General features: G+C 40.2%; 1 non-coding gene across 1 annotated transcript; it reads left to right on the top strand.

The window, feature by feature from the left end:
- Positions 1–2,605: 2,605 nt before the first annotated feature.
- LOC114005946 (U1 spliceosomal RNA) lies at positions 2,606–2,765 on the top strand. Its single transcript, XR_003547737.1, has one exon. It is a non-coding gene; the product is annotated as a U1 spliceosomal RNA (small nuclear RNA).
- Positions 2,766–10,191: the final 7,426 nt, after the last annotated feature.

The raw sequence follows: 10,191 nt of genomic DNA, 5'->3' as shown, positions 1-10,191 counted from the left end.
AACCTTTCTAAAAAAATAATGATTATATTAGGAGAACTATCCATTGATTTAATTCGCTTGGCATGATGACTTCCATTTTCCAGGTACCATGCTAGTTCTGAGGACAAAATGATGTGTTTAGCATACTTAGCATCTGTTCTCATGAACACAGCAATAAAGGCATACTTACACAAATTAAGATCTTCATTCCAATTGTGATGGTTTTGCAAAAGATGGACAGAGGGGCAACCAGCAGTTAGCGTAATGGCTGTCACTGGACTCTCACGTAGTCGACTGTGGTTCACGTCCTGGACCCAGTGACTTAAAACTCATGTCAGGCACACATGCATGCGTGCCCAAGATCCCGAGGGGAGAATGGAGGAGAAGGGATTGCGGCATGGCCATCCCCCCTGGGGGGGTGATTTCTCGCTTTCTGTCTCTATGTCTCTCTCTGTCTGTCTGGCGAGTGCACGTGCCCTATAGCAGAAACCTCTCAAAAAAAAAAAAAATGATGGACAGAGGGTTCTAGAAGAGCAAATAAGGATCAAAACTACTTACTTCTGGAGATTTAGGATGTTGTAGGTAACATCCCAGGAATGGTGACAACCAGCTCATCTGAATGCAACAAGTATTTTTGAAGCATTTACTACATTATGGCCCTGGGATAGTCACCATAGGGTACAGAGATCACTAAATTGCAGTCTCCACTTAATTAACTCTAAATACAGTATAAAGATGTTCTTCAGCTGTTATCTGAAGAGAAATTTTGGAGCTGCATAGGAGAGAGATCCCAAATCCACGCATAAAGCTTAGAGGGTGTACTCTTTCACAGTTGAAATAATCAGAGAGACATTTGCAATGAGTATTAAAGAATGCCTATGTCAGGACCAGCAGTTAGTGTAATGGCTATGTCACTCCCATGTAGTCGACCGTCATTCGAGTCCCAGACCCGGTGGCTTAAACTCATGCCAGGCGCATGTGCATGCATGCCCAAGATCCCGAGAAGAGAACGGAGGAGAAGGGATTGTGGCGTGGCTATCCCCCCTGAGTGGTGATTTCTTGCTTTCTGTCTCTCTCTCTCTGTCTCTCTGGCAAGCACCCGCACCATATAGCAAAAATCTCTCCAAAAAATAAATAAATAAATAAATAATGCATATGTCAAATGCTGGTGGAAGGAAGCAAGGAAAAGGGTATTTATGGACAGAAAAGCAAAAGCGAAGGAGACGACATGAGGAGACATTGGTAGATGTCAGTAGGTAAGGATGAAAGGCACATGTCCCTTAATAGGGGTTGTAAGTCAGGACAGTTGAATTATTGCCAATTCAGGACACAATTAGATGCCAGAAGTCTGTTCCTCATTCAGCAGGGGCTGGACCCACTGGAGACTTTTCATCAAAGCCGTGACACGATAAAAAGGCAGCTCTAATCTGGGTGATTTTGAGAGATGTGAGACCGAAGTCAATCAGACCAGCTGGTAGTCCAGACAAGAGGTAATAAGGGCCTGAACTCTGATGGTGGGAATGGAAATGAGAAATTAGCAAAGAGCGCTGAGCTCCAAACCCATGAGGAATCACTCCCAGTAACTGATCTGATCACAGCAGCAGTGACACCTCCATTGACTCTGCTGCATCACATCTCTAAGAGCTTATGAATGGACTGGTCCTTGGAGACACTCTTAGAGCAACCACAAGCTCATTCTGCACCATCTGCATGGATGGCTTCCACTATGCAGGCTTGGACTTCATTTCAAAATCACACGCCACATTAAACATATCCCAACCTTTATCCCATGGTGTCCTTTTGTATACCCTTGGAATTGTTAAAACACTTTTTAATTTTTTCAAATTTTCTCTGTTCGAAAGAGCCTTCATTTTCCTCTTAATAAACAATCCCTTACCTCCTCAAGCCTCAGATACAAACACAAGTTACTGTGTCATATCTTGGGAGAGAAGCGAATGGAAAGAAATTCCACATTTGAGCAGTAATTAGTAAGCAATGTGTCCAAGAAATTTGGCAATCCGTAGCCACAGAAGCCAGCATTTACTAAAGAAGGACTTTCCAGGGTGATTAAAGGGCTGGATTCTCACATGGCTGACCACAGTTAGAGTTCCAGACCTGCTGGCTTGAAAATCATGCTGGGCGCATGTGTGTACATGCCCAAAATTCCAAGAGGAGAGTGAAGGAGAAGGGATTGCACGTGGCCACTCTTCCTGGTGAGGGATTTCTCACTTTTCTTCTCTCTGTCTCTCTCCATCTCTCTGACAAGCCCATGTGCCCCATGGCAAAAAACTTTAAATAAAAGAAAAGACCTGCCAATTGTATATTCTGTTAATACAATAGAAATGTTTTGGTTGATGGCGAAACAGCATAGAAGACAAACCTCCAGCAATTAAGAACACAAACTTTGCAGTCAGACTTACCTATATTCATACTCAGGCTCTGTCGTTATTAGCTGTGAGGTCTGGGAAAGATATACAACTTCTTCAGCCGTCAGTGGCCTCCATTAAAAATAAGAATTGGAATTTGACTAACCTGATGTGTTTGTTTGGAGGACTATCTGAGATAATCGACATAAAGCACTTCCGCATGGTACCACACATGTGGCACTCAAAGAAAATGCATTATTATACGTACCTGGCAGGGCGGTACCAGGATCGTGAAGGTGTTTTTCCCAGGGAGATATTTGTTCTTTGCATTCCAGACGTGGCCTGTGATTTCCCCAATTGTGGGAAACTCTCATCTGCGTAATTTGTGGTAATGGGGAACTGCATTCTTACTTTCCTCAGGAGGAAAAGACTTAGTTTTCGTTGTTTTTTATGTTGTTGATCAAAACATAGTGGAGGTCTCTGTCTTCTCTTCTCTGTACAGGAAAAAAAAAAATGATTTTGGTATAATCTCTCTCTAGCTTGGAATGCATAAAAATCACTTACAACCCAGTGATTCAAAGGCCCTGTGCCTTGACATGGAAAATCCGAAGTGCAGCTCTTACCTTGGCCCCCCAAACAACTACTCATCCTCCTGTTCATTCATGTTTCTGTGTCACTTAAGATTTTCTCAGAGTTTAGATGACCACAATTCCAATTTCATCCACCATGCCAAGTAAAAAAACAGACAAAGGAGCTTTGTTCAAAGACCATCTATTAAACCCTCACCTCATAAATTAATAGAAAACTGAGTGCTTAGGTTTGGTTTTATCTTAAATCCATTTTTCTTTGTTTGTTTTCCAAGAGATTTTTGCTATAGGGCACAAGCACTTGCCATAGAGATAAAGAAAGAAACAGAGAGACAGAAAGCGAGAAATCACTCCCTGAGGGGATGGCCATGCCACAATCCCTTCTCCTCTATCCTCCTCTCAGGACTTTGGTCAAGCACGCACATGCATCCGGCAAGAGTTTCAAGTTACTGGTTCCAGGACTCAATCTGTGGTCGACCATGTCAGAGTCCAGCAATGTTACTATTGTGCCACCTGCTGGTCCCAATTTTGGTTTAAATTTGGAAATATCTCACATTCCACCTACTTCGCATGAGATTACTTCACCTGTAGTTAATACTTTTTGTAACCTAACAGAAATTTGACACTTTTTCTATACTCTATGACTATGTCCCTGAATGTGAAAATAAGAATTCAAACATCCCCTATATCAGCTTTTCCCAAAACATGTTCCACAGAGTAATTCCCTGAGGTGTCTTCTCTCAAAAGGAGTCAAACAAATGTGGACAAAGCTGCATCCCTGAGACTTTCTCCCTGAGGATTCCCAGTGAATACTAGCATTTTAAAGGCTCTTAGAAATTTCACCAAAGAAAGAAATTACATTTCATGAGAGTTTTCTTTAAAAGGAAATAACTTTTAATATTAAAAATAGCAATAAGCATGCTGGAGAAATTATGTTCTAGGTGTTTTGACACATCTGAATTTTAATTAAGGCAATAAAAACACTGAATTATTTTCTAAATTAAACAAACTTCTGAGAAATAATTCAAGAGATTGAAAGCATTCATTTATATCTTAAATGTTCACCATTGATCTTTTTAAGGAATTGCTAATCCTGAAATTATTAAAACAAATTACCGTAAGTGACTAGTATTTAATTAAACCTTTATGTAGTAAATATTTCATGTTACTAATATTCAAACTATTGGGGAAAACTATTTTCAATAGCTTTCTTGAAAGTTCAATAGAGCCATCAGTAGAAAACATATTTACTGTCTTTACATTTTGTTCTGATGATTTAAATCTACAGTGTGCCTGAACATTTGGCATTTGAGAGCCACCATAAAGAGATGCTAAGAGTCTTTGATTATCATACACCTGCACATCACTTAAAGTTGATCACAGAAAGAGACATCAAAAGGAACCCGCAGGTGACATGGTGGTTAGGGGAAGAGATTGCAGTGTGGCCATCCCCCCAGGAGAAGATTTCTTATCATCTCTCTCACTCTCTCTCTTTCTCTCCAGTGACATATATATCCTATAGATTTAAAAAAAGACTATTGAATTAAGCCTAATAGTCAATTAAAAACTAGTTACCAATAATTTTGAAAGTTACTAAGGAAGCAGTTTGCCTATAGAAACTAAAGCAGGAGTACGGAGGCTTCCTCAGGCCAATATACTTCAACAGAACGAAAACACTTGAAAACTTTCAAATCTGGAAGAACTCTTAGCATGAGTTGCTTTCATATAAGTGTCTCTTTCAGAGATTTTTATTAGCAAATGACTGTGGTGTGGTTGGGGCAGCTGGATCTCACATGGCCGACTGTACAGTTCAAGTCCTGGCCAGGAGTCTTGAGAAATACATGAGTCGGGTGTGCATGAGTGCCCAAAATTCCAAGAGGAGGGAAAAATGAAGGAAAAAGGATTGTGACGTGAACATTCCTTATGGGGGATACTTTCTTTCTCTCCCTCTCTCTCTCAGTCTCTCTCTGTTGAGTATACGCACTGTCTGGCAAAAATAAGTGAATAAATAAACAAATAGATGAATGAGTGAATGTCACCATAGACCAGAATTACGTCTGGAAGTCTGCTTAGAAATATTTAACATTCATTCACATTTGCTAAGCGGCATTACCTCATGGCCTGACTGTGTAAGATCAAACGCTGTGGGTTTTAATAAAAAGCAAGACAGGGGACTACGTAATGGCTGCAGTGATAACACAACTGGACTCACATGGGAAAAGTCCTGGGTTCGTGTCCTAGGACCTCTCTGAGCCCACAAAGTGCATGAGTGTGCCTGCGGTCCCAGCCAGCTGAGACCAAGATCAATCATGGTGTTAAAATCCTGTTTCGGGTGACTATCTCTCTTGTCTCTCTCGCAGAAGAAATAAACTTTAAAAATATGCATTTTGGTTATTTAAAATTTTGTTCATGTTTCTTATCCAATTAGTCTCTATTTGCACCCCCCTTGATCTGTTCAAAATACATGTGGATTAAAGAAAACTTAATTCAGATTTTCAAATTAAATACTGACTCAAATACTAGATAGAAACTCAAAGATAGTTTAACCATCTTCCCCAATGAACACACCAAAAGTATCGTAGGTTCAGCACAAGGATCATATTTTAAATAGTATTTTTTTTCTTGAAATAGTCTTTTTTTTTTTTTTCTTGCTAAACAGGCTCAGATTCACTTTTGCTGTAAAAGTCTCATTGGACCAGCAGGGAGCATGGAGGTTAAGATGGCTAGATCCCACGTGGCCAACTTTGTGGTTCAAGTCCCAGACCTGGTGGCTTGAAAATTACACCAGGTGCCTGTGCACGTGTGCTCAAAATTGTCCTGTGACGGGAACCAGCAGTTAGCGTAATGGCTATGTCACTGGACTCCCACGTAGTCGACCGCGGTTCGTGTCCCAGACCCGGTGGCTTAAAACTCACGCCGGGCGCGTGTGCGTGCGTGCCCAAGATCCCGAGAGGAGAATGGAGGAGAAGGGATTGTGGCGTGACCATCCCCCCTGGGGGGTGATTTCTCGTTTTCTGTCTCTATGTCTCTCTCTGTCTGTCTGGCGAGCGCACGCGCCCTACAGTGAAAATCTCTCAAAAAAAAAAAAAAAATTGTCCTGTGACAAGAATGTAGGGGAAGAGATTGCAGTGTGGCCATCCCCCAGGGGAAGATTTCTCATCATCTCTTTCACTCTCTCTCTTTCTCTCGAGTGACACATATACCCTGCAGCAAAAAAAAAAAAAAAAGAAAGAAAGAAAAAGAAAAAAACCGGCTATTGAATTAAGCCTAATACTCAATTAAAAACTAATTACTAATAATTTGGAAATCATGTTTATTGCTGCAATTTAGTAATATATATTATTAAATTTAGTCAAATATACAGTGATGTGATTTTGAATCCATAATTTCTTCACCTCACAAATCCTTTATAGAGGTATGATCTATCAGCCTCACTTAGTAGCTTTTCTAAACCTGTCCTCTGCTTGTTTCCCTACACATTATCATTACCGTGTGATGACTCTGGGTCACCCGTGTAGAAATACCACGGACACACACCTGTCCATGTGTCTCTATACACTTAGGAGCAATTTGCTGTGTGAACAGTTGTTCTCTCACCCTTCTCATCAGACTCAGAGAAAAAAAGATTTTCCCTCTCTAAATCTAATCCTTCTATTTCACTCTTTCATCTCTCTTTTGTTTTTATAGAGCATTACTAGTCTGTCTGTCTTCTTTTTCTTTTTTCCATTTTTTTTTTTTGTAGTTTTGCTGTAGTGCGTATGCACTTTCCAGAAAGAGAGAGAGAGAGAGGGAAAGAAATGAAAAATCACCCTCTCCCGCCCCGGGAGGAGGGCCATGCTGCAATCCCTTCTCCTCTATTCTCCTGTCAGGATTTGGGGTACATACACACTCCCAGCACTGCCAGGTCTGGATCTCACAAAGCTCAGTGAGTCTTGTGAGATCCAGCTGCCCTAACCTCTGCGCCACCTGCTGGCTCACTAGTTCATCTTTCTTAAGGCCTTCCTGGATCCCATCTGAAACCTGTCTGGTACTCTACCTTCGGCACCTTTGAGCAAAGGAATTTTGTACATGTTATCATAGTAGTTGGTGACTCAGAAAGCCTCAAAAAAAAAAAAAATCATTATTCTCTCTTACCAAAACATGAAAATAGACTAGATGGTATTAGAAATATTTTCAACAACAACTGAATTAAAATTAATGAAGAGAAAATTGGGATCAAAAGAGGATATAGCTCACAACCACAAAAATACATAATTACATTTTTTTTTTTCAGATTTTGGCTAAGGGTACACGTATTTGTCAGAGAGCCAGAGAGCCAGAAAGCAAGAAATTAACCCCCAAGGGGATGGCCACACCGCAATCCCTTCTCCTTTCGGATTTTGGGCATGCACACGCGCGTGCCTGGATTAAGTTTCAAGTCCCTGGGTCCCAGACTTGAACCACAGTTGACCACATGGGAGTCCAGTGGCTTAACCACACATCCCCTGCTAGTCTCCATAATTCCATTGTTTTATCTCCAGAGTATTCTAGTTGAGATTAGTGATGAGAACACTGGAGTAGAAGTCAGTGAACTTCTATTCTATTGCTCTTGCATGTTTTTGCTCTTAAACAAGTCACTAAATTTGAATGAGCCCCAGTCTTTGCATCTATAACACGAGAAGATGTGCTGAAGAGCTTTATTTCTTTACCTTCTGGCTCCAGCCCCTTCATAGGTGCTGAGCAGGGCTGGCTCTACAGCTGTGCACGTATACAGTCTTACATGCTCAGAAGTCCACATGGTCTGAAGGGCCCCATCCTTGAATTGACAGATACTGTTAGTATCTTGAAATTCTTAATAATGTTTATCAAAAGGGACTCCAAAGTTTCATTTGCTTTGGACCCTACAAAGTATGAAGATGGCCCTGGTGGTGATACATTTTTTTGTTGGAATGAGATCAGAATGATTATTTTTAAGAGATTTTTGTTAAAGGGTATGTGTACTCACCAAAGAGAAAGAAAGAGACAGAGAAACAGAAGACAAGAAGTCACCCCCTACCCCCGGAAGAATGGACATGCCACAATCCCTTTTTTTCCATTCTCTTCCCAGGATCTTGAGCACACACATACATGTATCTGGTGTAGATTTTAAGCCACCAGGTCCAGGACTTGAACCATAGTCAATTATATGGGAGTCCAGCAACATAGCAATTATTCCCTCTGCTGGTTCCAGAATATTTTTTTGTAATGAATTAGATGAGAAGAGAGCATGCCTGAATACATCATACAAACTATATTTTTTCCCAAGACTTACTTTGGGTTTTTGTTTTGTTTTCTTTAAGCTTTTGCCTTAGGGCACATGCACTCACCAAAGAGAGACAGAGAGAAAGAGACAGTGAGAGGGAAAGTAAGAAATCATGCCCCCAGGAAGGATGACCATGGCACAATTCTTTCTCCTCCATTCTTCTTTTGGGACTTCAGGCATGTACACATATGTGCCTGGCGTGATTTTTGAGCTGTCAAATCTGGGACTTGAACTACAATTGGCCATATGAGAGTCCAACGCTTTAATCACTATGCCACCTGCTAGCCCCAACCCTCTTCAGGTTTATTTACATGTATGCAAATGTGTGTGGCAGTGAGGGACAGAGGTGTCTGTGTATAGGTATTTGGTTGCAAAATAAAACATATCTTTAATAGGAATTACAATCAGCGACTAGAGTAATGCTAAAGCCTCTACCAGTTCTAACAACATCTCAGGTGTCTGTTTCTTGTTATCAGCCAAAAAAGCAACATTAACGAGATCTTTTCTTCTGTGAAGAAAAATCTATTATCCAGAGGTAAAACCCAATAATTTTAACGTAATGATTCAAATTCAAAGCCAGCTGTGGCTCCCTTTTGAAACACTCCTATAAACAAGGAAAAAAATTGTCCCTTAAGTAAGGAAATTTAAAGCAAAAATACTTTTTAAGTACTCAAGACCAGAACCACGTATTATCTAGCAAAGAAACAGGAAGGGTAGAACCGGGCTCTGTTGACAACCTATCATGCTTGTATCTTCCAAAGAAAGTCCCATGCTTAGATGTCCTCTTAGAGGTTGTAGCCACCAACATCTTCATCAGCCACATGAATATAATTATTTTGAACTCTCACATATTTAGAATTGCAATTTTTTCTTCTTTTCAAAGATGGCGTTCAATAAATTCGCACACAATATTTTTTAATCTATTTATTGAACCTGTGTATTGAACCTGAGATAAGACATGATATTCCTGTATTAATAAGCACATTCCAGAGACAGTATGTTGATATAAAACTGCCATATGTATCTAAGCTATGTAATTGTTTCATAGTCAGAAAGCAATGGCATTCTGTCTCTCTTAAAGAAACTATTTTTACAACGCCCATTTACAAAATAGAAGCTTTTCAGAGATGAAAAGCTTTCACTAGCCAAGCAGAAATAGGATGGAGTTAAAACATTTTCCTGACACACTCTAGACCTGCCAGAGTTCAAGAGGAAAGCTGTTAAGAAAGCCCATTCTGTGGTAATACTCTTCTGAGAGAAATGCTCAAAATACAAAATGATGACCCCAAGGTGAACTGAAAGCCAGAGAAGTCTCTGCTTGTAATTATACTTCCAAAACCATTTCAATCTAAGTACATTTTAGAAGCTGCATATCTGTGAATTATTTTTCAAATTGCTACCATTACATATGTCATAATGTGTATTTGGAGTGCTCACCACAAGCACCTTCCAGATAAAATACAATCTGGACATACAGATTTTGAATCTGATAAGTAGCTATCATCTTTCTTCCATGGCTAAGGAAGTCCTATTCCCATCCTGGCCGATAATATAATGCAACGACATTCCTGACTGTGTCCCAGTCTTAGACAAAAGATCACAGAACAGTCTACTTACTCAGTCTAGCAGTAATAAAACTAATCAGTGATACGTGTGCATGAGGAAACTACGTATGCGGTTATGCAAGAGAAGTCATGTATGAAGCGGACAGCTTGCAAGTTAAGATGTTTAAATACCTGGGCTTATCTCTTATTTCAACTCCTGTCACTGATCTTGGTCTTCTCTGGTGCCACAGCAACTTATTGTCACAGAGGAGGAGGTAAACACAGTTTTCTAGAGACATCTTTCAAGTTAGTCAGAGTTATGAGAGATGGTGTGATACAGAGAAAAAGCCCAAATTCCAAAGTCTCCTATTTTCAGCTCAACCTTCTTCATGAACTAAGGTCACTCATTTAGTTATAGAGTGCCTCAAGTTTTC

Source organism: Tupaia chinensis, unplaced genomic scaffold (genome assembly GCF_000334495.1).
Source record: "Tupaia chinensis unplaced genomic scaffold, TupChi_1.0 Scaffold144982_1, whole genome shotgun sequence".
Taxonomy (NCBI): domain Eukaryota; kingdom Metazoa; phylum Chordata; class Mammalia; order Scandentia; family Tupaiidae; genus Tupaia; species Tupaia belangeri.
This window is presented reverse-complemented; position numbering and strand designations above follow the sequence as displayed.